Source organism: Pelodiscus sinensis, chromosome 1 (genome assembly GCF_049634645.1).
Source record: "Pelodiscus sinensis isolate JC-2024 chromosome 1, ASM4963464v1, whole genome shotgun sequence".
Lineage (NCBI taxonomy): Eukaryota > Metazoa > Chordata > Testudines > Trionychidae > Pelodiscus > Pelodiscus sinensis.
In genome coordinates, this window is record NC_134711.1 from 189104873 (window position 1) to 189132854 (window position 27982).

Below are 27982 nucleotides of genomic sequence, written 5' to 3' on the forward strand. Positions count from 1 at the left end.
GGAAGCTATCTTTGTAATGGGTAAGATAATTAATGTCTTTGTTTAAACCTAAGTGTAAAGTGTCGAATTTAAGCATGAATGACAGTTCAGAGGATTCTCTTTCAAGTGTGGTCTGAAAAGGTCTTTAAAGCAGGATGCAGGTAATCAAGTCGTTGAGACAATGTCCTTTCTGGTTGAAATAGCAAGAAACTGTTTTTTCTTTGTGATCCTGTCTAATATCTGTTTTGTGGGCATTGATCCTTTGGCGAAGTGTCTGAGACGTCTGTCCAATGTACATAGCAGACGGACACTTTCGGCACATTATAGCATAAATTATATTTCTGGATGCGCAGGAATATGTGTTCTTGATCTTATAACTCACTTGGTTAGGTCCAATAATGGTATCAGCAGAGTGAATATGTGGACAAAGCTGGCAACGGGGTTTGTTGCAAGAGAAGGTATCAGGTTTGGTATTAGTGTGGTATGTCCTATGGTTGTTGGTAAGAATCATCTTGAGATTAGGTGGTTGGCATCTCTACAGATCAAGTGCCGGGCTGACTTGGGATTTCTGGGCTACAGGGAGAGAGGAATTGCCTTCAAATACCCAAAAGAGGTGTCAGCTCTGGACTCCCATATAGGTATAATCATGTAATCAGTGCTGAAACTGTCACAGCCAATAGCTTCAGTGCTATTTTAATTCCTAAATGGCAAGCAGTGCTTGGGGAGACTTTGTACTAGAGCTTCTTTTGGATGCTGGGCTGATGCCAGATGCCTTTGCTTACGTGGCAATACTGGGCTTCAGTGTTGCTGATAGCCATTGTGGACCCTGCTCCAAACCTTGGCACTCAGGTGCCAGTGCCTATTCCTTTAAGGCTTCTCCTGGGATGTAGGCCTCCAGTATCAGTGAGTCCATCTGACAATCCCAGCACACCCAGGGGTGAGCACTGAGAAACTGAACACTATTCTGGGGAGTGAGTTTCCCCAAACCGTATGAGGTACTGAACACGCACGTCCAGTTTCAGGTAAATTCCCAGGCACAAGGTGCACCTTTGAAACCCTTTTGGCACTCAAGACCTAACATTTCAGAATGAGGCATAACAGAGGTAGGCCCTAAAGATTCCCTCCACTGAGGAAATCCAGAGGATTATCCTCAGTTATAGACTCAAAGTCTAACACATGCTCAATATTTGCACTTAAATTAAAAAGCTAGAAAATATTTATCATATAAATAGGGCCACAAAGTGGATTTTTAATGCTCTTTACACACTGGAAAAGATGGAATGTAATCACCCTCCTCTTCATTGGCTTGGACATGCATATCTCTTGGGGATAGTCATGCAGCCCCAGAGAACTCACATTTCCAAGAATTCTTCAAGCTTAACGTGCCAGGAGGCACTACCCAATAGTTGAATGGGACCGATGCCCTTGTAAAAGAATATACAATTTCCCAGCAATCATTTCCCTTTCCCTGTGTTTTGCTGCTAACTATGATTTTTATTTCTACTCTTTTAAAACTAAACAAACTGGAGCAGGACAGAGATAGTAAAAATGGAAAATCCCTTTGTGAAATAGGGTATCAAACATATCTAGCATGTCCCTTTGTGAATTCCAACAACTAAAAGAGCTGCTCGGAGTGGAGACGCCACCTGCTAGAAGCATGTAGTTTCATTAAGTGACCTTAACTAGTCCATGACCAGCTTCTACTTGGAGCTTCCCAAAGAGAAGAAGAAAGTAACGTGCCACCTTCTGAGGGGAAAAAAAATCTGGCTTGCTGAGTGGGAGGTTTCTTTTTCAGTCAATTGTCTCTGCACGTGGGAACTGAATCATGAAAATGTGTACGATTTTCAGGAGAGGTGGTACACAACACATCTACACTGACTGTGCAGTCATGGAGAAAGAATCTCTTACTCAGTCAAGGACACTCAGATTGTGTGGCCATCTATTGTCAGTCTGGCATTTTAGCAAATGCTATAAAATTGCATCACTTCCATATAAATAAGAAATGAAGAACATCACAAAGTCCCACAGAGCATTAACCACTGCTTATGAAATAGTACTGATCTTTTACCACTTTTATCTTTGTGCAGCAAATGTAGGATTTTACAGGAAATATAATTGCAGCGTTAAATTTCCTTTTCTTTCAATATCTTATGTTAACAGAGGTAGTTGGATCAATGCATAGCTAATTTGTCTTTTGAATGAGAGTATTCTCTGATTAATGAAGACATTTAGCACCAAATGGTGTGCTAGCATTTATGTACTTTTCTTGATTAACAAAGCTGATCACAGATGTCACTGAAATTCTTAACTAAATTCTCAGTTAATCAAGTGCATAAGAATGGTCCATATTTTTACTAGGTTTAACTTTTCTAATGCCCCATTGCAAAACTGCTTTCCCAATCTCAAACATGGTGATCAACCAGACCTGGGAAAGAATTCTTGGTAGTAACTCAGAGCCCTTCCCATTTAGCTCTAGTCTTCTCTCATAAAATAGGCATTCCATTCCCTCACATCATCCTAATAGCCCTTCTTTGTACTTGCTCCAGTCTGAATTCATCTTTCTTAAACATAGGAGACACCGTATTTCAGATGAGGTTGCACCAGTACTTTGTATGATGGTACTAAGTCTTCTCTGTCTTTTCTGGATGTAGCTTGCTTGATGCACTCTAGGTCTGCATTGCCATTCTTTTCACAACTGCATTGATGGCTCACCCAGGTCTCTCTCTTCTGATAAGTCCCCAGCTTCTAGCAAAAAATCTTGTTGTCAATCCCTAAGGGCACATCTATATTTATGAGAAGACTAATGCTCTGGGGATCAATTTTTCTAGCATCTGATTTAGCAGGTCTAGTATAGACCCTTAAATTGAATGCGGAGGGCAGCCCCCATCACCATCCAGGACTCCTCATTCTGTTAGGAGTAAAGGAAGCCAAAAGGACTGTTTTGTCCCATCAGCCTTTTGCTGTGTGGATGCTGCTACGGCTTGTCTTAAGGTAAATTGACTCCAGCTACACATTTTGCATAGCTGGAGTTGCATACCTTAAGCCAACCTTCCTAGGCTAGTGTAGACCAGGCCTAAGCGTATGATCTTTCACTTTGTACTATTAAATTTCATCCCGTTTCTATTATTCGACCAGATTTTCCTGTATGATATTCCAGTCCTCCTCCATAGTGGCTTTACCTCCCAACTTTGTGTCATCCTCAAATTTCATTAGCAACTGCTCAATTTTTTTGCCAAGGTCAGTAATAAAAATGTTAACTATACCAACACCTCAGGAACTTGACTTAAAAACCTTCCTACAACCTGACAATTCGCTTTTTAGTATGACCCATTATGATCTCCCCTTTAATCAGTTCCTTTCCCACCTTCCAATTCTCATGTTAATCCCCATCTTCTCCCAATTCAACTAGTAATTTTATATTATAAAAGAGAACAAGAAAAAAAAAAGTCGAATGACCCCAAATGGAAAGATGATCATACTATTTCTGTTTTCAAAAAGTGAATCAATAAGGCACTATGTCTATCAATACCTATTTTGTATCTGAACTCTACCATTGATATCCAAGTAGAATGTAAACTCCTGGGGATAGTGGGGTTTTTCCCCCTCACATCGCAAAGCACATATAGCTCAATAAGCAATGAATATTAATAAAGTTAATTCTTACATTTTTCTTTAAAATCAGATTAGGAGGACATAAAAATCATGTATTTAGGTGGATACTCACACTAAGAAAATTGCTTTCATTTCACAGCATCATATCTTCGAGACAATGACAAAAAAGTGAGAATGCAGGAGACCTACAATACCACATACAGCAAAATCTTGAGGTTGGGGCAGAAAACTTATTTTCTTTTTCATCCTCATGTACTCACAGTGAATGTATATATAGTATACTTTATTTTCCCAGCAAGATGCTAGCTCAGCTACTGTATGCAAAGTTTACACTGCTCTACTTATAATACAGGAGGTTTTGGAACAAACTGATAAACTTAACAGTAACAAGTCACTGGGATCAGATGGCATTCATCCAAGAGTTCTGAAAGAACTCAAATGTGAAATTGCAGAACTATTAACTGTGGTTTGTAACCTATCCTTTAAATCAGCTTCCATACCTAATGATGCCAATATCCTGGTAATTACAGACCATTAAGTCTAACGTCAATACCGGGCAAATTAGTTGAAACTATAGTAAAGAATAAAATTGTCAGACACATAGATGAACATAATTTGTTGGGGAAAAGTCAACATGGTTTCTGTTAAGGGAAATCATGCCTTACTAATTTGCTAGAGTACTTTGACGGGGTCAACAAAGATGTGGAGGGGGGATCCAGTGGATATAGTATATCTGGAGTTCTAGAAAGCCTTTGACAAGGTCCCTCACCAAAAGCTCTTAAGTAAAGTAAGTTGTCATGGAATAAGAGGGAAGGTCCTTTTGTGGATTAATAACAGGCTAAAGACAGGAAACAAAGGGTAGAAATAAATGGTAAATTTTCAGAGTGGAGACCGGTAACTAGTGAGGTCCCCCAAGGGTCTGTCCTGGGTCCAATCTTGTTCAACTTATTTATAAATGATCTTAAAAAAGGGATAAACAGTAAGGTGGCAAAATTTACAGATGATACCAAACTGCTCAACCAAAACAGACTGTGAAGAGCTTCAAAAAGATCTCACCAAACTAAGTGATTGGGCATCAAAATGGCAAATGAAATGTAATGTTGATAAATGTAAAGTACTGCACATTGGAAAAAATAATCCCAAGTGTACATACAATATGATGGGGACTAATTTGGCTACAACTACTCAAGAGAGAGATCTTGGAGTCACTGTGGATAGTTCTCTGAAAACATCCACTCAGTGTGCAGCAGCAGTTAAAAAGGAAAATAGAATGTTAGGAATCATTTAAAAAGGGATAGAGAATAAGCAGAAAATATTTTATTGCCTGTATATAAAACCATGGTACACTACATCTTGATTAATGTGCACAGAAGTGGTCCCCTCATCCCAGAAAAGATATATTGGCATTGGAAAAGGTTCAGAAAAGATCAACAAAAATTGTTAGGGTTTGAAGAGAGATTAAAAAGATGGGGATTTTTCAATTTAGAAAAGAGGAGATTAAGGGGGATATGATAGAGGTCTATAAAATTATGATTGGTGTGAAAAAAGTGAATAAGGAAAAGTTATTTACTTATTCCCACAATATAAGAACTACGGGTCACCAAATGAAATTACTAGGCAGCAGGTTTAAAACAAACAAAAAGAAGATTTTCTTCGCTCAGTGCACAGTCAACCTGTGGAACTCCTTGCCAGAGGATGTGGTGAAGGCTAGGACTTTAACAGGGTTCAAAAAAGAGCTAGATAGATTGATGGAGGTTAGGTCCATCAATGGCTATTAGCCACGATGGGTAGGAATTGTGTCCCTAGCCTCTTTTTGTCTGGAAATGGGTGACAGGGATAGATGGAATGAGGATTACCTGTTGTGTTCCTTCCCTCTGGGGCATCTGATATTGGCCATGTTGGCAGACAAGATACTGGCTAGATGGACCATTGGTCTGACCTAGTATGGCCGTTCTTATGTTCTTATGTACGTAGAACTCATGGGTCAGAGATACTGTATATTCATTACACCAGTGGTCTCTCAAATTTTTTGGCACATGAGCCACTTGACTCAATTCAAATCTTTCCACGGACCACCAGTTGCTAATGGAAACTCATCATTAATTATACAATGATACACTCTTGAACTCAATCACACAAACACCAAAAACTCCATGAACTACAAAGAGGAAAAACACTGCTAAGTGAGGAAGTCAAGATCTTTATTATCTGTACAGAATAAAATAAAAGTGAATTGAGCAATTGGTAGTTTCAGATATCATCAAAAAGTGGGGCTTGCAGCACTATTCACTTACATTCCAAAACATATCCTTATTGTGAGTACACTTGTTCTCATGCTTCTTTTCTGATGGAAATCCCCTATTACACAATTCACATTGAAAACCTTAGTGACTTTCTGGCCATTTTTTAATGCTCTGCTTTTTTCAGGATCATACATTTTGGGATACAAGCAAAACCATATATAGTGTCAGAAAAGTTATTTTAAAATATTCATTGTGTAATAAAATGTGACACTTAGCACATAGTCTTATCATTAAATTTCATTCCTTTATTTACTTTTCACCATTGTGGGACATATTCTTGCTCCAGACATCATCATTAAAATCCATATAAGCTCCTTTTAGTACTGTAAATTAAACATTTCCCTATCTTTATTTTGATGTTTTGGGGCTTTTCATCTTTTTTACATGTAAGCTAGGAATATATACTGTACACAGAAATTACGGCATCATCAATGGTAAGGCATGAACATGCGTTTTCCTTACAGAAAGGATTGTAGAAAACTAACATTTTGCTCAAGCTTAAACATAACATTTCCACAGCAAGGATTTGGATTTATTAATGTCCCATTAATATCAAGAGGTGTTTCAAAGCAAAATCTTTTTTTTCTCTCTCTGCTTTAAACATTAAGCTCTTGAGGCTTGTAATCATTTGAAAATGGGGTCATGTTAGATGACATGGTTCTTCAAGGTTGTATTTTAATACTGTACAAAATATGGCACGATAGACAGAAACCATCATGTCACTTGGTCATGGGAAAAATCCTACTGGAACTATAGGATTCATGTCAGCTGATCATAATTGACATTATGGTCCCAGAAGGAATTATCCACAACCTGCTGAAACATAGTTCACCCCCCACTAATTACAAAATCATATTTAACATCATGTTAATTAATGACCTAATTTTCTAGGGAAGACAAGAACTTAGAGACTTAAAATCAAGAGGGGGTTGTAGGAAGAATATATTTCTATATTGTCATTTTCCACCATGACTGTCCATTATGCACATTGAAATAATCAAACTGCAGCAAATTAATGGCTGAAGAATGCATGTCATATTATTCCAAATTTCTTGTATGCATTATTAGAGACATTTAATGGAACAAAATAGTTGCATTCATGCTGGAAAAAAGCTAAATTAGAGACCCATGGTCCCGATTCAGAAGAGCATTTGAGCATGCACTTACGTTCTATACTGAATAGAGATGTTTTCCTGAATCAGAATTCACATTTCATATAGCCTACCTTTCTTGAAGAAGAGCCATCTATAAAATCCCCCCTTGCAGAAAACTCCAAGGCAATAAGGCAACTAGGTCAAAATAAGATTTTCTGGTTTTAGTATGAATCTAAAATCAGTTAGCACCACAGAGAGCATTTGCGGTTAACAACAGCTTTATGTAGCTCTGTTTATACCTTTCAAATTATTTTTAATGTGGTGATTAATGAACGGTAAAAAGTGATTTTAAAGTTTTACCTACTATTTATATTGTCTTTTTGAGGGTTTTGTAACTTGTGGCTATTTTGAATTATTTCCTCCTTTTTCCCCCCTCCATAGTTTCATTACTTGGTGTTTCTCTGACTTGCCTTTGTTGTTTTTCCTGTTATATTTTTTTCCCCTTTATTCAAGTAATTTTGAATGTTATTGCCCCTCCTGCCACTCCCAGTTGTGTTTCAGCAGAAAATTCCATAGCCTTATCACACATTCTATTTGCTAGGTCATTGATGCCTGGGGATGTGTTGGTTGAAGGAACCAGATATGTTTAGTGACAGTTTCAAAGGATGGGTAAAATTAGATTGTTATACCCAAACTATTTGAGATTTATTTGGGAAAATTTTATTAAATTTCACTTCTTGCTTCTCAACCCCCCATTTTAACACTGTGGGGATCTCTGCCCACTACTGTTGCAGCCAGATGCCTCCTCAGTAGCAATGGAGCAAAGTGAACAGCATGTCTGGAAGGTTCTAACCCTGGCACATCTTGGTGCAAGTGACTTGTCCTCTAAAGAGTCTGGATGGTGATAGGAGTTATGAAGCTCGCTGTATGAAACAACAGCTGATCTTGAGGAAAGAGAACTGCCAAACCTTTCTCACAAAGGGTATTGTGACAGAAAGAAGGTGCTAGAATTTCTGTACAATTGTTGGGAGTGAGAAAAAAGGGCCTTAACCACTCTTCTGTTGAGTGTTGCTAATGACAGGATGAGCCAGGTGCCTCGTAATAGAAACAGGGTGCAGACAAGGAGCATATGCATATCATTTAACCCATTTTCAAAAGGGAAAAAAAATGCAGAAGCCTCTTACAAACACTGACAGCACATCATTGGTTTTGTATCTTATTTCAGAATTATGGGATAATCATCGAGTTTTGTCCTTGAATTTTTTCAGTTTCAAGAACAAATGCAGAAATCATATACCAACAGTACTAGACATGCTCTAGAGGGCCAGCAGGTGGACCTGCAGTATATTTTACATTTCTGAGACCCAGCAAAGAATCCATGCAACAAAATAACAACAATCTTTCAGTCTTTGCCCTGAGATTCAGTGACTTGATGAGTCACCTTGACAGTCACACCAATGAGCCCCTATTAGAACCAAGTTAGGAGGAAACTATTAGAAGTTTGAGTAACAAATCTGAGGCAGAGGAAATATAAGGGTATGTTTACACTGTGGCGCTATTTCAGGATACTTCTGGTATTCTGAAATAGTGTTTTCTGCAATTTGACAGCATGCCCATTATTTCAAAATGTAATCAAAATAACGGACACACTATTCCAATGTCCCGGTAAACCTCGTTCCAATCTCAAAACCAAAAAGCTCAGACTGAAGTCTACCTTTGATGTCATATAAGTTGAAAGTAAAGACAATATTAGAAAAGATGTAAATCCGGACCCTATAACAGTTGGGAAAACTTTTTTTTGTTAAACACGCTCAATGGATTTGTTACATTCATTTTTAATCTTGAAGCTATCATGAGGTGCCTAAAAATCATTCCAAGATGTAGTTCTAGGAGAATAGCTCTCTCAGACAGAGGTAGAAGTCACAAGCAGAAATTTGGTTACTCATTAACCCAGACCAGATTTTCAAAATGTTCTCAGAACTATCTGCACCCCCAACCTCAGGCCCACACTGAGATAATTGGGCATACACTTTATTTGAGTCTCTAAAATAGGAACTGCAATCTGACCTCTTTGAAAATCTAATCCATGTTGTGTAATACAGTAGACTTCCAATAATCCAGCACCTTTGGGACCTAGGTGGTGCTGGATTATCAAATATGCCGGAGTACCAGGAGGTATACTGTAAGGGGGCATACTCCCAACCCAATCCCCTTCCCCCCACCTTATGCTCGGGCCCTGGAGCCACCGGTACAGCCACACATCTCCCTCCAGGCGCTGGGGCTTGTGCGCTGAACTGCCAGCTTTTCAATGAGCTGGCTGGGATGTCGTGCGCAACCCAATTCCCCTTCCCTATCCTCCCTGCTGTCACTCAATCCCCCTTCTCTCCCAACCTTATGTCCTGGTCCCAAACAGCTGCTGGCGCTCAGAAGCCAGCTGCTAGCACGTGCAGGCTGGATGCTGTGTGTTCTGGGGACCGTGAGCGGAATGGTGTGGGCCGTGAGCATGCATGCGACTCACAGCGGCCAGGCTGTGAGAGCAGCTGACCTGAGAAGTTCCAGGTTCCAGCTGATGCCGGACTATCAGGAGTGTCGGACAACTGGATGCTGGACTATTGGAGTTTTACTGTATTTAGAAAAAGGGCATTAGCTTTCTACCAGCATTATTAAACATTGCTGCCTTGAACTGAGATTTTCTGACATACCAGCAGTGGAGAAAGACACCTAATTAATAAAAGAACTTTAAAAATCCACTGATCTAGAAATATTTTAGTGATACAAGGTTGCAACTTTCCTTTTTTGGTCTGTTATAATTCCTATCCAACCCCAGGTAGTTCAAGAAGAGTGTGGTTTAAAGTTCTTCTCAACATTCTGAAGGGCGGATTGTAACACTACCAGCTGGATCACCCAGTCTGCTGAGCTGGGGATGGCCTTTCATCTACAACCTATTTATTCCCGCCGTGTAAAATTTCTCTATAGCTATGATTTTCTGTTATATCTTAGCAGACTACACTGTGGCTGTGGTGGTGCTAGTGTAATGCTCCTTTTTATCTATTTTCTAGCTGTGCCTGATAATTATAATGTAAATGGGCTTTCATAGCTACTGGGCAATTCTTGTTTTTACTCTCTTTATAATAAATTACTCTTATTAAATTACAAATAGGAGCCTGGGGCTGTACATTTGATACCCGGAGGCTATTAAAAACTTTCAGCCTCATTTCTGAAAACTGGGGAATTAAACAAATGTTACACATATGTTACAGTTATGATAAACAAGCAGTAGTTGCTTGTATCTTAAAGGGTGTTATCTATTCTGCAGATTTATTTTTCTTAATATTTTATGAAGACACAGGGTATGTTTTATAGCTTTTATTATGGTTTTCAGTGTTGTATGGTTTGTAACATCATTTTACAAGTTAAAAAGTAATACTTATTTTCTTGTACACCTTTTCCTTTTAGTAGGAAAATAGCCATTTTCCCTAAGCAGGTCCACCCTCCCAATTCCGAATTAAGCTAAAATTAACACTGGAGTTGCTTTTGATGTTTGCGTCTTCATGGAAGATGCCAACATATAACTCAGACTCTGTTTTCATGAGAAAATTGCACCAGTTGAACTAAAGCCGTCATTGTAAACCAATTGAGTTATATCTGTGCAAAAGGCTGTGGGGACACTTATTTGGGTGAAATGTCATTGGTGCATCTTGTGTAGACAAGAGTTAAAGGGCAGTTCACATTAGATAGAAGTGACGCAAAACCAGCAGAAAGGAAACACCGATTACAGAAATATTGTGTTTCTTTAAAAATTCACGAAGTGATGGATTTTTTAAAAAAAGTAAGGATCTTTTTGTGGCATATAAAATCTTTAAAATGATCAAATCTGAGTTTTAATAAAATTAATAGGTTTTAATGAGCTTTAAAGTAATTCATTTTATACTGGTTGAAAGAAATATTTTAGGAGCTGTTAAATTTGGAGCGTAGGTGTTTAAAAAGCACTTAACCTTTTGTTATTGTTGTTATTTTCTAGGAAGTAAACACAGCCACTGTTATGCCATAATTTTTAAAGGTATAATATATTTTTAAGGAAGGCTTAACATACATCAGAAAACCACATTGTATACATGCAAAACAGGAGTATAGATTTTGAATTTCTATGTTTATGAAGAAGCTTAAGTGGGCTAGGTGCCTTTGAAATTCTCTATGGAGCTTACACTGCTGTCTCAGTCTCTCTTTTTCCATTAACACAGACTATGTACATCTACAGTGTAATGTGGGGGACAAAAAACCCAGCCTGAACATTATAAGATTCATTTTGCTGACCTGAGGGAACAGATCCTCCGGGTGCTAATTTTCATTAACTGAAACTGACACCTACAGCTGATCCTGATCTAAAATCTATATATCTGAAATGACAATAGCCACTTTCACGTACCTATCCTCAATAGTATAAACCAAATATTAAACACCGGACAACACGTACAGATAGTGAAACAAACTGCCATTTGGGCAGACCCTGTAAAAATAGACTCATGCAAATGAGCCTTACTTTATGAGAGAAGTCTGACTAATTTCAGTTGGGCTACATGAATGCGTAATGGTAAGAACATTTCATTAGCTTTATTGGTTAGCAGGCAGAGGGGATCTTTCATTCTGGGCACAGCACAACAAGTACTTCTACTTCAAAGGAAAAAAACTCCAAAATAGTAATGTGTATTAATAGCATTTAAATCAGCAATACTTTTCTCATAATATTCTGCGTTTGGAACACAATATCAAAAATACAATACAATTTGTTTCTGGTGACAGCCTTGAGCTTTCACTGATATTCTTCTAGGGTGGACAAAGGTTAAAGAGTGTTTTTTTTCCTGAAACAAAATATTCTTAAGATGAATAGAACATAATGTAAATCTTTTAGACCAAGAGAGAAAATCAAAATGCATATGTTCATGAGAAAAAGGAGTATTTTCCCCCTAATATTTTCCTAATAGATTATTCCAAAGATGTTAAGCTGCTTTCAGGAAACCTAGGTGACTCTAGAAAGATTATGCAAATAATTATTTCATTTCTGCTACTTTTAGGGTGAAGTATCCTTGCCATTTTTAAATCTGTGAAGGCCCACCATTTCCTATCTTCACCAAACAGCTGGCAACTGTATCTAATGGATTATGCATAATATGCATGTGAGCCCATGAAGCAAATACATTTATTCAGAGCTGAAAAGAAGCAGAAACACTGCCGTCCTTTAGGCACAGAGCAGAGATTCTTAAATATATTTTCATGATTTCCCCCCTCCCCCACGTCCATAAAAAGAAAGAAAGAAAAAGAGAAAAATCAAAAGTCCTTCCACTGTTGCTGTATGTTTTGTTTTGTTTTAAAGTAGGTTAATCTATAGAATCTATTCTTCCCATCTGAGGACATGTGCAATCCCCATTAATGTTACTGGTAGTTACACAAGCATATCAGAAGAATGGCTGATCAGGACATCCTTTCCTATCTGTTTCCTATAGAAATCATCTATCTTTTCCTCGCCTCAGTTAGGGACATAAAAAGATTGCAGCTTAAAAATGTCAATGACTAAGACTCCAGAAATAATACAAGAATTAGACTTCCTTCACATTTTAGATCATACCTGCTTCATTTAGTTTTGGTACTAACTATATAAACACAAGTTATGTTTTATGGAATCCTGAGGTCATTACTGCTAGTCAAACACAATGCTTTAGTTAGCTGTGGGTGATTGTTAGTATTGTTGGTATAATGTGACTTCCTGAAGAATGATCGAGAACAGGGGCCGCGTTATGCTAGGCACCATAGTATGGTCCTAGCTTGGGATGTTACATATCGATTAACTGAACAGTCGATTGACCTCATGAATTCTTATTAGTTAATCAACTATTCTGTAATTCCTGGGGTTGGGCCAGTAGCCAATGCACTCTGGCCCCACTCCTGAGGGAGCCCCCTGACACTCCATGCTGCTGCCTCTGTATCGGAGGCAGCAGAGTTGCCAGACGGGATCTGGTCTGCAAGAGAAGCCAATTTAAAAACTCCCCAGAGGCAGCAGTGAGGGGTGACAGCAGCCCCTGACTGGGGGAGTGGGTCTAAGTCAAGACCAAGCAGGAACTGAGATGGGCTGCCTGCCCGCCTGGCTCCTAATACACTTTAAATGCAGAGCCATAGCGGGGGTAGGTACTGGACCCAGTGCAAACTAGAACTTGCCAGTAAATGAAAAAATTACTGACAAGTGGGAGGCAGGGGAATGTGTATAGTCTATAGCATTAACCTATAAACTTTGCTTATCGGTTAATTTGTTAATCGACTAAACTATTATATCCCTAGTCCCAGTCCTACAGTGCTGACAACCAAAATAAACAAGACAGATAAAGTGGAGTTAAAACAGAGAGTGGTAATTCCTCTGCAAAATTTAGGACCAAGTCATTATCTGGTATAAATTGTATGCTGATTTATATGAGCTGAGGATTTAGTCTCAAGATCTTGTTAAGTCAAAACTGAATAGTTGCTATTAGTGGGAGGGGAGAAAGAGGAGGTTTAACGGAGACATCTTTTCTAAATGTAAATTCCATTTTCTGCTTTTCCAGCTTTCAAGCACAGAAAAGCAGGGACTGTAATTAGAGAATGGGTAGTCAGCACTGTTCACCAGTTGTGCATAAGCTTAAACTAATAACTCAGCAATTAGAAGAAAAATGAGCAGTAATTACACACATTTTTACTCACTGCTAGACAGATGGAACATTTTCTGCTCATTATTGGCAAACTGTCACTGCATTTATTTCATTTTTAGTGTTTACTGTTTGTTGTAGTTTGATTAGGAATAATTACAGAGTAGCAAAAATATGAAATACATGAATAGCTTTTTTTTTTTAATACAGCTGTTTTCATCCCCATCATCTTCAAGATTAACATAGCTTCCTTTCCATATTATTATTAAACTAGAGGACTTACCCAGTGTTGCCTAAGCCCATGTAGCGGTGAGGGAGTCATGCAAGCCTCCCCATCAGCTGCTACCCAGGGCCAGCCCTGAGCAATGGGGGGCCATGAAGCACAGTGGGCGCCTGCTCTCTGTGGCCAGGCCAGGGCAGTGGTGGAAATGCTGCGAGCCAGTGGCTGCTCCCCAGGGTCAGGGCACTTTATGCCCTTTCCTTCCATGGGCATTCACTGTCCCTGCTATAACACCCCCTCCCTTTCTGTTTGATGCAAAACAATTGCATTCCACACACATCCCATTGTCCTAGTACAGCCGCAGGAAGAACCCGTTCATAAGCCGACCCCCGCTCTTCACAGCAGGATTTTTTTTCCAAAAAAAGACAGGTCATGAATGATTATATATGGTACATGGAAAAACAATATGACAATCTCTTTTTAAGAAATCTGAAATAAAAATTAATTTCATAAAAATAACACTGTGTTTTTGGAAAATATAATCATTTAGGTAAAGCATGTGCATTTTCCTTTTATTTTCTAAAGAAAAAAACCTTTAATTGAGTTAAAGATCCAAGCAGTGCCAGATAAATTTGCTAGTAGAATCACATATGTGTACGACTGGAAGGGATTTCAATAGGCCAAAAGTCCAGTCCCTTGTACTCAAGGAAGCAATATACAACTAGACTATTCCTGACAGGTATTTGTCTAACCTCATCTTAAAAATGATGACGATTCCTCAGTTTCCGTAGGCAATTTATTTCAGTGCTTAACCACTCTGACAGTTAGGAAGTTTTTCCTAACGTCCAACCTAAACCTTCCTTAATGCAGTTTAAGACCATTATTTCTTCTGCTTCTTAGGCTATAGCAAATCTGTGGCTTTAGCGGCCTGGGATCTTCATAAAGGTTCCACATTTAGGCCAGCTCAGGCGAACCAACAGCCTCGCCAGGCCCCTGGACAAGATATGTGTGTGGCAGGGGCTTGGCCCCACACTCCTGGAAGGAGTACAGCCTAGAGTGGAAGGGGCGGGGCCAACCAGCCCTCAGCACTGGCCACCTCGACAACTTCTCCCCCTACCCTCAGAGCCACCCAGAATACGCTGTGTGGGCTTGGGGCTCTGAACACTGCCACTGTAGCAGTAGCAGCAATAGCAGCCAGGAGCACCGGACCCTTTTGAATTGCTGGGCCCTGGCAAATTTTCCTTCTCCCCACTCTAGCCTAGGCAAGCCCTATTATTCAACATTTTTGGAAATGATATTTCTGCAGAACAAAGTGTGAAAAGGCCAACAGCAGTTTTATACCGCTGAAAATGGGTGAAAAAATGGAACCTGACTGGTGTGGAACAAGTATTCTACTGAGCTGTAACAAACAAGGATTGCTTCTGGAAAAACTAATAGACAAAATAGAACTTAGAACTGAAAATGAAGAGGCAGTTCTTCTCAAAGAGCTCTGAAGCTATGTCTATACTACACTAAGTTAACGGAAAAAGGTACGAACATTGTGCACCACAATTTGCATACCTTTTTCTGATAGTTTTTTCGAAAGAGGCTTTTCTGAAATTTGGCTGATCAACACTGGGCTAAATTTCAGAAAAGCCTCCTCTTTGAAAAGAGCCCTTCTTCCTTATGGGAGGAGGAAGACAGGGCTTCCAAAAGAGCGCGTCTGCTCTTCCGCTTTTTTTTGTGGAAGAGCAGACGTGTTCCCTGGATGCGGAGGAGTTTTTCCAGGATATTCCGGATATCATACGTAGCCTGATATTGCTTCATTTATTGTATGCTATTTCTATTTCTAGGAATTCATTCATAATATTTTCAGGTGATGTTTCAATTCAGTCATGCTCTGAATATACAGATGTATATGGATACACACACACACAACTTCACTAATCTCATTTACAGAAAGACCCATTTAGTTTAGAAACGAAGCTTTCTTTCCCCTATCTTCATTGAAAGCACAGCCTTAAAATGATATTTAATGACAAGCTTCATTAGAACTGGCACAGAAATGTCCATATTTGTTATGCTACTCATAGCCTTTGGGTTGTAAAGATTTCTCTAGACAGATTATTAGTGTATTTGCAAGTGTGGAAGACATTTCTAAGTCTTTGTGAACATCTTAGATTGGATTCTGATGTCTGAATTGATGCATTTACATTCTTCCTATGTTTTATTTTTATGTTTTATTTGGTCAGTGAACTTCCCTGTGGCATGCACATAAGATGTAGAGGGTAAAAAAGAGCTGAGAAGGTTTCTAACTAATCTTGTGTCCTATGAAATTTGTCTCCATTTTTTTTCTTTATTCAGTTAAGATTTTGAGCCAGGATTTCTATCCAGAGTCTAGATTTAGACACACAAGCACCTGTTTCTCAAAATCAAAATAATGTTACTTTTGGTATGCCTCAATTAAGTGTGGTAAACATCTAGCAGGAAGGAAGAAAAATAAGATTCAAAAGGGTTCTCTTCACACTCCACTTTTAGGTAATAATAGTCATCTACTTCCATTGTGCTTTAGCAACAACAAGAGAGAGAGAGTCAGGCTCAAGTAGTCAGCATTCTGTTGGTTATCACTGTGACACCAGAGTGCTTTGTAATCCACAGCTGCTGAGAAGCTGAGGGCAGCATGCCAGGAGGGACGACCCCTGCTGCTGCTGCTTTCCCAAAATCACAAGGCCAGGATGGCTGCCTCAGACCATCCTATGGACAGGATGTCTCTGATTCTAATCAGCAGGCCCTCCAACCATTTGCAGCATTAGGACCAAGTGACTGACCTAAGATCAGGTAGTGGATTATTCATAGTATTTACAACACCAATTAAGAGTGAAATCAAAATCCTTGCCCCAGTTAAGTCAATAAGAATTCATCCTTCACTTCAGTAGTGCCAAAATTTCAATTTACGACTCTTGACTCCCAGGACTCCGTAGTATCCACTGACAGTGTTGTCTGCAATCCTCACCCAGCTCCAAACAAACTCCACATACTCACTGTAAACTTAAATCATCACCTCTCCTGCGAGCTGGCTTTATAAACAGAAAGACTGATTCTAAAATTGTACTTTGCATAAATTCCAGGATACACATTCTACCAAGGCTTGACTTTTCCTAAAGTTCCTTTCCTCAGGCCTCACGCCATAATCCCATCTCTTGGAGGGAGATTGCTATCTCCCTTACATTCAGATTTATGCCTACGGCGCTAAAACTGCCTCTTGAGGTAATAAAACCACAAATTTCTGCTGGGCAACCCCACCTGCTAAGAAGCAAAATGCAGGACAATGTAGCACTTTAAAGACTAACAAGATCTTGTTAGTCTTTAAAGTGCTACATTGTCCTGCATTTTGCTTCAACTACCCCAGACTAACACTGCTAAGAAGGTGAGCCAAAGGAAAATCTTTGCCAGCCTGTGATAGTCTTTTTTCAAAACAGATGTCATTGAAGGACCTCAGACCAGAAAGAAATCACCTACCTACAATTATTTCTAAAATTCTTTTTGTACTGAAAAAATTTAGGAAATGAAAGATCCATATTTTGTTCTGGTTTTATTTTTATTTTATTAATTCTGGAATAAACTTTGAGTTGACACATGCAAAATAATCTTTCTCCAACTATCCCTGCTTATTGTGGTTGCTCTTCGCATCTTTTCCTTCTTCAATGTTTTTCCTCTCTTTTTCTCCCCTTCTTTTTATGACAGAGTTAAAGCTGTGACAATTATGTACACTAAGAGTACTAAACCATAGCTATCACATTTGTCTTGAGTATGTACTGGGGACTGGGAGAAAATCAGTATACTGGATAAATATTGATATCTACATGAATTATCTACATTAGGGCTATTAAAAAGTGTAGAAAGTGTTATAGTCTCTCAAAAATGGCATAGGAAAGGCAACTGCAATAAAGGTATAAGTTAAACTGAAAGGCTGAAGGCTTGCCAATTGATTCTTAGCTGAATTAACATTGCTATTACAACAGTATAATAGGTAATATGAAGTTATTGATGTTACTAATTGAACTTTGACACCTACTGTTCTACTGTTCTGTCATGTTCCTAACGAAATTGTAATAAATACAGTAATTATCTTTTCCAGCTAGTGAGCAACATTTTGATATTCTGCGCACTGAAAAAATGGTCAGAATAAAGATATTTTGAAAAAAAAACATGTTACTTTATTAGGGTATATCTACACTACAAAGAAGACCCAAGCTGCTGCTATTGATCTTCCAGGGTTCGAATTAGCAGGTCTAGTGAAGACATGCTAATTCGAACTGAGAGGGATGCTCCGGTCAATGAGAAGTAATGGAAGTCAAAGGAAGAGTGTTCTTCCTTCGACTTCCTGCTGTGCAGACAGCACCAAAAGCCAAGTTGAGCTATTTCGACTTCAGCTGCGCAATTGATGTAGCTGAAGTTGCATAGCTAAATCTAACTTTAGCTCTGCTATGTAGACATACCCCTAGAAAATAGTCTAGAGATATACATAGGGGGTTTCATTTCCCAGTCTACTATTGGAAAAGGAAAAGGAGTAATTTCAATATTGTACAACATCCTAAAGCAGATAATTTTTGTTCTAGAAATTGCTAACTACCGTTTGTAAACCAGAGGTCCCAAAAGAGGCCACAATGCAGTGGTAGGTGTTATACAGAAGGGGAACTGAACCACAAAGACTAAGGGACAGATTTTCAGATGCATTGGGGCACTTAAAGATTCAGAGAGAAATCTAGTGGGATTTTTAAAAGTTTCTAAGCTAGTTAGTCAACTAGGATTGTCAAATGGTTTTCTGGAACACTGGTTTGAAAAGGAACTCTGGCAGCTCTGGTCAGCATTGCCAACTGTGCTATTAAAGGTCAATCCACAGTGCAGCAGAGTCCGGGACTACCTATCCCTACCTATCCTGCTCCCAGAAGTGGCCTTCAGGTCCCTACTACCTTCAGGCATTGGAGCAGACATGGACTTGAAAGCTCTGCATATTGTCCCTGCCCCAAGCACCAGCTCCACAGTTCCCATTGGCTGGGAACCATGACCAATGGGAGCTGCTGGGGGCATTGTATGTGGGTGTAAGGGCAGTGTGCAGAGCTTCCCTGGGTGCCCATTTATCCAGAGGCCATAGGGACCATCAGATGGCTGCTTCCTGAGAATCACTGTAAGCACCACCAGTACCCTATACCTCTCTCACTCTTCCCACATCCAGTCTCCTTCCCCAGTCCAGAGTTCCCTCCTGAACCCCAGACTCATCAGCTATCCTTCCAGTCACAGGAAACACCCCCTTCTTCATCTCAATCCCCTGGTCCCAGTCCAGTGAAAGTAAATGAGTGCAGGGAAGATATCAGAGCATTTGTATTTAGGATTTTCTTGATGTGTGCCCATTTTATATCCCCTGGCTTTAAAAAGACAGATTTTCTGTCACAACCTCTTGTGAAATCATTTGAGGGGAAAATTTAGAGTCTTACTTGCCTGTCCAAATTCAGATTTAAGTACTACCTTAAAGGAGGACCTTACAAATCAAAATAAGTCAGTCAGAGTACGAACTGAGAGCAATCACTGTGGCATTCTGAGCTCTAATGAATGGATGACAGCAGAAAAGGGATCCTGGCACTCTGTGATATGATACAGGTTGGTGTGAACCAACTTAAATCTTCACAGCTCTGTTAATTAGTATGCAGTAGATATGAATGTCTGAGGGCACATATAGTAATCAAGCAAATTCATTTTCAGTTTCATGTGTGTGCTATACTCTATACAGGATGTCAATTAGAAGGGAAAGTAGAATGCAGAGTGCATGCAAGATAAGAATGGAGGAGGGAATTCCTGACTATCGAGGTGATAGATTTTTCAAACACCACAGATAGATTTGATTAAAGAGGGATTCAGCTGATCAACCCCTGTAACCTGAAATTTATGATTCAAACTCTGATTACTGATTTAATAATGAAAAAAATAATGATAGTAGAATTGTATCATTTATGTTTTTCTGATCCACTTCACAATAAATAATCTCTTATATATACTTTATATATGCCCTATATGGGAAAATGTTAGCAAGATGGACAAAGTTAACAAGAAAAAAAAGCTGACTATTAGGTAAATAAAATATACTCATTGAAATAAAGGTAAAGAATAAAACAAAAGCCATAATGGATTTCTGAAGTGAATTTATAAAAATATGTATCGGTTTAAGTGAGTTGGCATTTCTTGGAAGACAACCAAAAGTATAAATCAAAAGATTGTTGAATCAGTCTGTTAAAAGTGAAAATACAACCACATACATCTCTTTGAGGTACCTTTATCCTAGACTACTTGGAAATTCTGATCCTTTCAGTGGCAACTATTGTATTTTTAAAAGCATTTCATTTCTTTTGTGCAGTTATTCTTGCTCACTGCAGCACCTTCAAGCAATGGTGTGGTGAAGGGAGGCGGGGTGGGGGAGGGAGTCGCCCGCGGGCACCACGCTAAGGGGGTACTAATTTAGCTCCCAAAAGTTAACTTTTTTAATGATTATTCTCCATTTTGTATATATTCCAACAGTTGACTGTGAAAAGGTTTCAGTGAAACCTTCAAAAAGTAAATAGGACGATAGTTAGGTTATACTATAACATATGTAACATATAACATAACTATCATTCTATTTACTTTTTGAAGGTTTTACTGAAACCTTTCACAGTTGGCTGTTAGAATATATACAAAATACGGAATAATCATAAAAAAAGTTAACAACAACTTTTGGCAGCTAAGTTGGAACCCCCCTAGTGTGGCGCCTGGGGGCAACTGCTTCCCCCCCCCCCCCATACACACACACCCTCCCTTGCTACGCTATGGTCTTTAAGACTGATGTAGACATTCTATAGCTATATTACCAATAATGCCATAAAATTAGATATATTTATGGGTTCAGGGGTGACATATTATAGGAGCAGTTACGGTGACTACTCATTTAAGCTTATCATCAAATTAAATCCTATTGGCCTTTCCACAAAATTCAAAAATATTCCATAATATTTGCATGTTAGCTAGAACCTTGTCCTTAACCTGTGTGCAGAATACTTAAACATTTAAATAGGGGCAGTGTGTGTGAACAGATGACAAAATAAGGATCATTGGCTAAATTTTCTGCTAGTGTAATTCCATAGATCTCAGTGGAGCTGAGCCAATACTTTATTTCGGGGGTGAAGGAGTTTGTTCCAATTTCTTGTAATTGGTTAATATTAATTTATATTTAATTGGCAAAGTGGTGATACTCATTTTCAATGTATTTTATATAAACTATCATTTCTCGCAAAGCAAGGTTATCCATTTTGATTAGATTTTCAGGTAAAAATTATGTATTGCTCACACTGAGAAATATGAGCTACTCTTTAATTTACTTTAGAGATGTATTAATGTTGTAATCAGAATATAGGGGTTATTCGATATCGAATCTGATGGTATTATGGTAAAAATCTGGCAGAAAAGGAAGTATATTGTTTGCAATTAATTGAAAAAACCCTGTATTTTGCATTATGATCTAGATTATTCCAAGATAATGTGACAAAATAAGATATCTAGTCACAAGCATATGGATTTTGCACAAATCTGAAATGTTTCAGAACACAACATAGCTAAAAGCAGATTTTCGTCTATAATGTATTTAAAACTATGCCTATGAAGTCAAGTGCCTTGTTTTGAGACAAGGCAGGCTGTCTCCAAGCTATATCAAGCCTGTTCATCTAACCTTCCATTTTGATGGATGTATTTAGGTCTATGTGAATCAACTTTGCCCCCTTTGTCCAAGGAAGAAGGAAAATAACATCATTTAGGTACCTGAGGTGACAACTTTCTGTCACACATATATATATAAAGTTTTATAATAGGATTCATTGCAGGCTTTTCCACATTTGCATGCTGAATCCTATAAATCATAGGAAACCATTAAAGTGCAGGATGCTAACCCTGCTAACCTGTTAGGCCTAGCAAGAACAATAAAGCCCTTTCAGACTGTTGTATCAGAGCTTGAACACCCCAAAGGGTGGCAGTCATTCCCCAAATTCAGTTTTATGCTTCTTTAGGGGCAAAATTTCTGCTGTCATTTTAAAAAAGAAAAGCTTCTGCATATGAAAACATCTTTTTTAAGCTGCAGATTCATAAGCCTTGAAATGTTACAGCAGCAGCTAAAGCCAGCCTGTCAGGTTTCTTTATTTTATTTATTTTGTTGCAAATTGAATCCCCCAACACTGGCTGTCTAAACCAGTTAGCTCAAACTCAGGCTACTAAATCTTGTCCTGATGCTGCCAGTCATCTGCAACACAAAGCCATTTAAATAGAAATGAATTATTTGCAATTTTACCATGTTGCTAATGAACTCTAATTTGGAATGTTGCCATATTATAAATTAGACAAACCATATAATGACGTATATGAATACAGAACTTTTAATTTCTGTTTATGGCAAATTTTCTCTCTCTCTATATATATATATATCTATTTTTGCATTCTCTCACTGGTACAAGTCTACTCTTATCATTTATCTCACAATGACACACCACTAGTCCCCCAACTTCCTCGGGAAACTAAATATGAGTGGTTTCCCATCTATTTTCACAAAATTTCCAGGCACTCCCTGGCATGCATTGAGCAAAAAGCCGTTGTCACTTACTCCATTAGTGGCTGGGCTGTCAAATAAGCTAAGTGTGCATTATTTTTCTCAATGCCTCCTCAACCTGACAAGACTGAACTAAGTTGCATTATTATGTACTTCAGTGTGAAGAAAAAAAAATGGTTCATGTGTACAATTCTACCATTTTTGTCTCCTTTCACTGGAGAAAAAGGCAATTTATTGTTGCATTATCTCCATGATCACCATCACTTGCCTATGTCAGTCGTCCAGCATAATTGCCTCAGGACAGTTAATTGTAATATTAAGTACAGTCTTTCTTCCGGCCTGTTTCAAGGGTAAGAAAAATCAGGAACGAAGTGTTGGATTTTAGTTAAATCTGACACATACACAGAACATGACCTTCCCAAGATGTTAGATGTGATAACTTCCCAGTCACGGAAAGAGAAGACAGTTAAAAGAGAAATCTAGATGATGTGGAGTCCCTCTGATTTATATCAGGTCACAATTTAGCAAAGGAAATTTACCTTGCAAATTATAAGTAACAGAAGTAACATTGCAACAATCCTAAAACGACACTGAAAAATTAGGTCCTAGGGGGTGTCAAATTGTACCAATTGCTCAAATTTTGCATTCAGAAACTTTCTGAAATAGATTTATATCTAGATATACACAACACTTATCTCTATTTACTTCTGGAATCTTGGCATGAATTTAACTTCATACAGGTGACATGAGTTTGGTAATCTCACATCTATTCCCAGTGACACTAATGCAATTTGGGTCAACTGAAACTATACATGAGTTTATCATGAATTTGCAGAATAGTTACAGAAAAAAATCTAAAGGGGTAGGGCTCTAGATTCACAGCCCAGGAGGTGGTTCCCTTACATTCAACAGCCCAAAGGTAGGGTATCTGGAGTATGGGAAAATCAGATTCAAATTCTAGCTCTCAAGCATGTGTGTGCGCACACACGCATACTAGCCTATTGCCTAGTGGGTGGGTGGAGATATTATGTCAAAATAAAAATAAAATTGTTTGTGTCTTTGAAACCATCAGTAGACCAGAACAGTCAGTAACTGACCCAGCTCTGTTTGTAACCTCTGTCTACAATCCCTCTGCCACATCTTTCTGTTTTTGTCGTTTCTTGGCATAATTACACACATATTATTAACTGTTTGGATCAAAGACTCGGTCTTTTTATGTCAATATGGTGCCTCCTGAGCACGTAAAAGTATGCTAGTCAACTCACCATACACAGACGTCTAGCACAGGCTTTTGCCCAATTGGAGTTCTACAAAAGACCTCAAATGAGAGATTAACTGGGATTTTAACTGCTACATGGACTTCATGCTGGCCCTTAGACCCAGTAAAGTTAATACTATGAGCAGATTTTAGCATTTAGTTAAAATAGGAAACTGAAATGTTTATCTCTTAATTATTATGTGACCCCTAGGTGAGGCTAATTTATCAAAAAACTAACTGAGGGTATGTCTACCCTTGCACTTGATCAACAAAACTTTTGTCATTCATGGGTGCTTAAAACACCCCCCTTATTAATGACAAGGTTTTTCTGTGTCAAATGCTCATGTGAATGCTCTCCTACCAGGATAAAGAAACCCATTCAGTGTGGGGGGGGGGGGGGATTATTTTGTCTGCAAAAAGTACTGTTAAACAGTGTTCACACATGGTGACTTTTAGCAACAAGGCCATGGTGACTAAAAGCTGCATAGTGCAGACGTAACCACTATAGCTCAGGATACTTGACTAGATGGTCCGTTGGTTTCACCCAGTATGTTCGTTCCTATATCCTAACTATAGAAAGCTTTTACATATCAAGATATAAAAACAACTCATCATTTCTGTTGATATGTTCAAAGAGTAGAACTGCAACGGCAAGGCATTTGTAGAGGTAAAATATCACCAGGAACAAGGGGTCGTTCTGCATTTTAGCATCAATAAAATACAGCAAGTCTTGCTTGAGCCCTGACATTTTCAGTCAGCTGAAGGCTCCATGTTCTATTAGCATGAATACATTTCCATCTAGACTTCTGAGGAAGCCACTAAGCAAATAATTGTGTGCAACAAATGTATGAAGTCACTCTCACAAATGGAATCTGTCGTAGTTTCCTAGTGTTACAATAATTTGCATCACAGTAGTGCCGAGAGGCCACGGAGATCAGGGCCTTTTGTGCAAGGCATTGTACACCCACAGAGTAAAAGGCAACCCCTGCATTGAGAAGTTTACGATCTATATAGGCAAGGGAGAAGGTGAGAAAGGAAACAGAAGCAGTGTTCCCTCTAAGTTGTGCAGTAGCACAGCTTCACAGTTGATTAATCAGCCCTGCCCAATCAGCTCTGTGCATGGAGCTCTGAGCCTCTGACTGAGCAAGTCTGATTAATCACTTGTGAAGCTGTGCTGCCTTACAGCTTAGAGGGAACACTGAACAGAGGCACTGGGAAGTGAAGTAGCCTGCCCAAATGACACAGTAGACCAGTAGGAATATAACTGTGCTTCTGACTTCCAGTCCAGCACTTTGTTCACTAACTTACACAGCCTTCAAGATCAGCATTATTTAATTCCAGGCTGCTGCTGAATCTGTAGAGAATTTCTCCTTCCAATTTCTGTCAAACACTCTGGAGTAACACCTTTCAAAGTCAAACTGCACAGGCTTAAAAGTTACCTAGCCTGCTGTTGGTACTTCTTGAGAATCAGCATTGCAATTCAATTGAGCAACAGTGAAACACCAAGGGTACGTCTACACTGGCCCCTTTTCCGAAAGGGGCATGCTAATTTTCAAGTTCGTAATAGGGAAATCCGCTGGGGATTTAAATATCCCCCGCGGGATTTAAATAAAGATGTCCGCCGCTTTTTTCCGGCTTGTAGAAAAGCCGGAAAAGAGCGCCTAGACTGGCCCGATCCTCCGGAATAAAGCCCTTTTCCAGAGGATCTCTTATTCCTACTTCAAAGTATTCCGGAGGATCGGGCCAGTCTAGACACTCTTTTCCGGCTTTTCTACAAGCCGGAAAAAAGCGGCGGACATCTTTATTTAAATCCCGCGGGGGATATTTAAATCCCCTGCGGATTTCCCTATTACGAACTTGAAAATTAGCATGCCCCTTTTGGAAAAGGGGCCAGTGTAGACGTAGCCCAATAGGTTACAATGAGATGAGGTAGAATTTTATTGCTAAACAGAACCATAGAGCACCCAAGGAATTCTACATGAATCTATGTTTTTGTGAAGCTTAATTATTGCAAAATTGCCAATCTGCAAAACAGAAATACATTCAAGTACTGATTTGGAGAGTAAAGCTTGAACAAAGAGAAGATGTTTCCCATGAGATGTCTCTACAGTATGTGCAGAGAGGCACAAAAGTAAGCACATTAAAAATATCAGACACATTTACCCTTAAAAACTAGAACTGCTGCCTTAGAAGGAAAATTACATTTGGTTTGGGAAATAAGATGTTTTAATCATAATGCAACTTTCATAGCAAATGGGGCCGATAACAACCAAATAGCATATTTTAGGAGAGAGGCAAGAAATAAGTTGTAAGTTATACATTGTATTTATTACAAAATAAAACAACATGCCAAAGCATTAGAGATCACACAGCACACCTCACTGCTAGGCCTGATAAAAAAAGCCATAAGCCTCCTATAAATTCAGTCTTTTAAAACAGAAGTCTTGCATGATGTAATATGTCATTACTGGGGTTCATTAGCTTCTGCTGGAATTTCAGAATTGGTTAATGTTAGGCTTGAAATAGGCCTTCATGTGGAAAGGAGAAAATGCATAGGCCCAAATCTTTTCAGGAAAAGCTGGAAGACAATAGAACCAGTGTGGTATGCTGCCAACATACCAAGTTTATGTCCCTTGTCTTGCAGTCTATAGAATAAGGATGTGTGAGCAGCGTGACCAGGGAAAAGGAATTATGGCTGAAGCATTATTTTCTCATCTGCTGCTATTGCCTCTGGAAATATAGGTAGCCAGATGTAGGTTGCAGCTGAACCCAGGGAGCTGCAAAGGTAGCAAACAGCCATCTGTCATCTCCTGCTCACTCAGTCTTGTTCAGAATAAGCTCAGCCACTGCTCAGAATGGGGGCTCTAGTATTTGGGTAAATAATGTGGAAAAAGAGGAGTTTAGCAGGGGTGCAGTGGGGGGCAAAAATCTAATTGGATTAAGACTTGTTAAATTTGTGGATGGTGTGGTATGATGAGACTGCTTCTAATGGCATGTAGACAACCTGCAGCTGCTAGGAGCAGATACCACCGATAGCTGGTGACAGGACACTAAATGGGGAGGACCCTGAGTTTTTACAGAGAATTTTTTCCCATGTGAGTCTTCCCCACATGCTCTGGGTCCAGCTGATCACCATATTTGGGGTTGGGAAAGAATTTTTGCCTCAGTCAGATTGGCAGAGATCCTAGAGAATTTTCATTTTCCTCTGCAACTTGGGGAATGACTTTCATGCAGGTTTAAGATGGTGTAAATGGTGGATTTTCTGTAACTTGAAGTCTTTAAATCATGATTTGAGGACTTCAGTAACTCAGCTAGAGGTTAGGCATGTATTACAGATTGGGTTGATGAGGAGACTCTGTGGCCTGCAATGTGCAGGAGATCAGATTAGATTATTATGATGGACCCTTCTGGCCTTGTAATCTATGAGTCTGTGAATCTATAAGATGACAGGCAAAATAGCAATGTTCTTTAAGTCACTATAGTTGGAGATGACCAAATTCCAAGGGAACTGGAGGCCACTCTATCAACTTTTAAATCCATTTTGTGAAATCTGAAACACTTTGCAAGACAGCTGCAGGAAGAATGATGAGGTGAATTAGTGGATGGTACCCTGTCCTTTGATTCAGTACTCAACTAGTGTTAACATTGATACTGCTGGCTTGTCCCGAACTAGAAGAGCTGATGAAGGACAGGTGAGGGAGAAGAAAGGAGGATACACCTACTTCTGAAAGGGAAAATCTTTCAAAGAACCTTGATTGTATGGAGTAGAACAAGCTTTCAAAGTGCCTCTCTGAGTTGCCAGTAGGCCTCAATGAGCAGTTTATGACACTCCGATTGCGGGTCACCAAAACCCAACAGATAACTATTGTGAGTACCCATGCGCCAACAATGGACGCTGATGAGGATGTAAAGGAAGATTTCTACTCTCATCTGGAAACCATTTTATCAGAGACACCTAAATAAGATAAGATCATTCTTCTGGGGGACTTCAATGCATGTGTTGGATGAGACTCAGACCTGTGGAAAAGAACAATTGGGAAGGAAGGAGCTGGCAAAAGCAACTCAAGTGGATTCTTGCTCCTGACCAAGTGTGCTGAACATAAACTTAACATCATGAACATCCTTTTTTGACAAAAGGACAAGTTCAAAACATGTTGGAGACACCCACGTTCAAAGCACTGGTGTTTTCTCAACTATGTCGTAGTTTGCTCTCAAGATCACAGTGACACACTTCTGACAAGAGCAA

General features: G+C 39.1%; 1 protein-coding gene across 2 annotated transcripts in view; it reads right to left on the minus strand.

Moving 5' to 3' along the window:
• The window catches only part of DSCAM (DS cell adhesion molecule), a 695768-nt gene that overhangs the window by 520198 nt on the left and 147588 nt on the right, over nt 1-27982 (minus strand). The gene's annotated exons all lie outside the window — the stretch shown is intronic.